This window comes from Ramularia collo-cygni, assembly GCF_900074925.1.
Source record: "Ramularia collo-cygni strain URUG2 genome assembly, contig: RCC_scaffold04, whole genome shotgun sequence".
NCBI classification, from domain to species: Eukaryota; Fungi; Ascomycota; class Dothideomycetes; order Mycosphaerellales; family Mycosphaerellaceae; genus Ramularia; species Ramularia collo-cygni.
The window spans coordinates 18,720-22,939 of NW_019716258.1; positions in this window are offsets into that span (position 1 = coordinate 18,720).

Genomic DNA, 4,220 nt, shown 5'->3' on the forward strand with positions numbered 1-4,220 from the left:
TTAACCTTTTATAAATATATATATCCTTTATAAGGGTAAGGCAGGCTTAGTTATCTCTAAAGAGTTAAACTAGCTTAAGCTATTTAGCTATGTCCTTTCCTACTTTAATTGTTAGTTAAAAAGCAGATAATCTAATAAGCTTAGTTTAACCTATTTCTCTAAGTAATACTAAAAGGAACTATAATTGTTTTGCATATGCATTTATTACTATAAACTTAGCTTCTATTATAGAAGTTGCTATAGATTTCTGCTTCTTACTTATCTATAAAATTAGGGCATTATATAACTTAAATATATTTTCTAGGATAGAGATCCTGTCTAACTTGTCTATTATAAAGTCTAAGTCTAAGTACTTAATTAAGCATCTAGATCTAGATCTTATAAAGGTTAATCTAAGGTTAGGAAATAATCTTAGGTACCTAAAGACTTTCTTTAAAGCTTTTAGGTAGGCTTTAGATAGATTACTTAAAAATGCACTTAGCTTTCTAATTGCAAAGGCAATGTCTAGTCTTATTATAATTATTAGCTACATCTATATTCTAATTATTATCTAGTATTCCTCCTTACTACATCTCTTATTATTTAGGCCTAACTTAACAAGTCCCTTATAATTGTCTATTAGTAAGAGAGTTAGCTTTAAGGATTTTAACTTAATGCCTAGTTTCTAAAGACTTTTCTAAATGTAATAGCTTTAATCTAGTTTTAGGGTTCTAAGCTTCCTATTTCTTATAATATTTATTCCTAGGATTCTAGAYRGTTCTCTAAGATCCTTAATCTTAAAGATCTTTCTAAATTCCTTTTTAAACTAGTTTATAGAGTTTATTAATAGGGCAGTAATTAGAATATTATTAATATATATTATAACTATAAGATTCTTTCTATAATAGAATATTAAATATAGGTTAACCTCTAACTAAACAAATCCTAAATCTTTAAGCTTTAAAATATAAAGCTAATTCTAGTCTTTAGTAGCTTGCTTTAATCTATATAGGCTTCTTAGGATTTTTAGGACTTAGCTAGGGGGAAGATCTACTCCTTTAGGTAGGGCTATAAAAATGTCTTCTTAGAGGTAACTATTTATAAAAGCACTATTAACATCTATAAGATAGAGTTCCTAGTCTTCCTTGCAGACTATAGCTATAAATGTTCTTAAGGTTTTATATCTAATAGTTAGTGCAAAAGTCTCCTTAAAGTTAATCCTATATTTCTATAAAAAACCCCTTACTATAAGTCTTGCTTTTAACTTATTAAGGGCACTACTTGCTAATCTTTTTATAGTAAAGACCTATTTTAAGGTTATAAGGTTTAATCCTTTTAGAGCAATAGTTAGTTCCTAGGTCTAGTTGCTTATAAGTAAATCTAGTTCCTTCTAGATTGCTTCTATCTATATTGCTCCCTATTCTTTATCTCCTACTACTTCCTTATAGGTAGCTAGAACTAGGATATTCTACTAGTATATAGTTTAGGTAGCTATTATAGAGAAAGCAAGTTTATAGAAGATATCTTATATTTCTAGGTCCTAGCCTAGTTTAGAGATTATAGCTAATAGGGCCTATATAATCTCTATTACTTCTCTATTAGGATTCTAATCCTTTAGCCTCTCTTAGCTTATCTTCTAAAGGACTCTCGGTCCTTTAGATTTAGTTTTAAATCCTTCTATATTACTTATAGCTTTTCTCTTTCTTTACTCTACCTAAGGTAGAGAATTAACTTAGTCCTTAATTTTCTAGAATTCCCCTATATTTGCTAGGGGAGGAGGAATCTAAATAAATGCTATAGGGGCTAACTTTTTAGTTATAGGTTCCTAGATTAGAATAGGTTTAGGTCTTAGTATATTAGCTAGCCTTCTAAGTGGTTTTCTCTATAGTACATTTAAGGAAAGATGCTTAGATTAAAACTTTAAATCTAAATTACCCCCCCTCTTTTCCTTAAAGAATACTATATTTAAGTGCTGTTTTATAGCTCTTATATCTAGATCCTAGAAAAGCTAGGATTTTAATGTTCCTTTAACATATCTTATAAATACTACATCCTTTCCTCTATTTATAAGTTTGTTACTCCTTGCCTATCTAGGTTAGGATTTTAGATCTATATATATAATAGCTTAGTACCCCTAAACTCTTAGATAATATATAGTTAGCTTAATTCCTATAAATGCTTCTTTAGGTAATAGCTTAAAGCCTTTAACTTTAGGWCTATTTAGCAGCCTRTTCCTTATTTTAAACTAGGCTRCTAGGGCTTTAGGCTAAAACTTAATTAGCATTCCTAATTCTTTAATTATTGCCCTTACTACATCTTCTAATATTTAGATAGATCTTTCTAYAACTCTATTCTAAATAGAATTATATRYATCTRTTATATTAAAGTGGATTCCTAAATCCTTCTCCTACTATTTTAGTAGACTAGTAAGTTTAGGTATATTATCTAATCTTATTATCTTTAATTTTAAAGATGTTTTTCTTTTAGCTTTTAGCTTCTAGATTTTTAGAGTAGCTAGGGCATCCTCTCTRCTAATAARTAGGTATCCCTATTTCTTCYTTAAGAAGTTATTAATAACTTCTAGCTAGTATTAATATCCTAATCTGGACTTTAGGAGAGGGCTATAGATATCTAGGGATATAAGCTTAAGTACYTAAGGTTTTCTYTTAGTAACTTTTCCTTTATRTTTCTTTATCTTTATAAGAGTATAGACTCTGCACTTTTCCTTATAGTCTTCTAGGAGTTARATTAGATCCTTTAAGTCTGTTACTTTATAGAYATTYTTAAGAAGATTCTTRCTAAAATAGCTAAATCTTCTATACTAAAGCTCCTACTAATTTAGTAACTYTCTTATAGTAAATYCTATTTCCTTACTTTCTTCCTTTTCTTCTTTTACTAATAAAATAAGAGCCCTCTCCTAGAGGGACTCTAAAACTTCTAAAATAAATAGAACACTATTCTAGATTCTAGTCTAGATAATAGGAGTTCTATCCTATAATACTAGAGTAAACTAGGGTAGTTAAACACTATACTAATAGCTAAACTAATTCTAAGAAATAAGATTAACTCCTAAATTAGGTATAAACAAAACTTTATTAAGTAAGATTTTCTTCCTATTCTAGCCTCTTATAACTGCTTTTCCCTTATATATAGCTTATAGCTATTTACCCCTAACCTTAATCTATTTCTTCCTTTAAAGTAGAATTATAGATCTAAAGAGTTATAGTTAGTTAGTTATATAGAATAAGGCATAGGAGTCTAGTAACTATTCTAAGGAGGTTAACTTGCCTTTTACCTCTAAAGAAGAGTATGCAATCTTATTAGTTTCCTCCTTAAATTAGGATAAGGTAGCACTTAATAAGGTTAGGGATAATTCCCTAGATTAGGCTTATTTAGTAAGGAATGCTTTCTTAGTAATCTTTCTTATTTTCCTAAATTTAGAAACCTCTTTTCTAATTATTTCCTCTATTACCTTCTTAAATTCTTTAAGAGAGTCTCTTCTTTTCTTAATCCTCTTTAATAAAAAGGAGGAGTATTTCTTACTAGAGATCTTTCTTTTTTTAGGCTTTAGAGAATCCCTATTTCTAGATAGGAAATTTTCCTAAGGTCTAATTGCTTTCTTTACCTTTCCTAGCTATAAATAATCTTATATAAAGTATTATCTATTATAGAGGAAGTATATTCTTATCCTTCTAAAGGCTGCTATTATAAAGTCCTCCCTATAATAGAGGTCCCTTACTTCCTAAGATTTAAGGATAAGTAGGATCTATTTATAGTTCCTAGCAAGCATTAGCTAGGCTATAATTGCATTCTTAGTTAATTTAAACTTAGGAGGGAGTRCTAAAAGAAGGATCCTAATTTTCCTTTTAGGTTCTTTTATATATAATTCCCTTTTATTAACCTCTGCAATCCTCTTTGCTATTAAACTAATCTATACCTAGGCTAATCTTACTATATCTTCCTCTCCTATTCTAAAGTTTATAAGTTGTTATACTATTAATATAGCATATACTATAAGCACCTTACTATACTTCTTCTAGAGGAAGAGCTACATTTTAGCAGCTATTTTTATATCTATTAATAATTAAATCTTATCTGCTTTATCTAAGCTAACTCTTAATCTTAGCTTATACCTGCACTTAGTATTCTCCTTTTAAAAGTTTAGCTAGCTAGCTATTCTTGCAACCCTAGCATCTAGATTAAGGAGTAATAAATTGTCTAGGTTAATTAATCCCTTAATG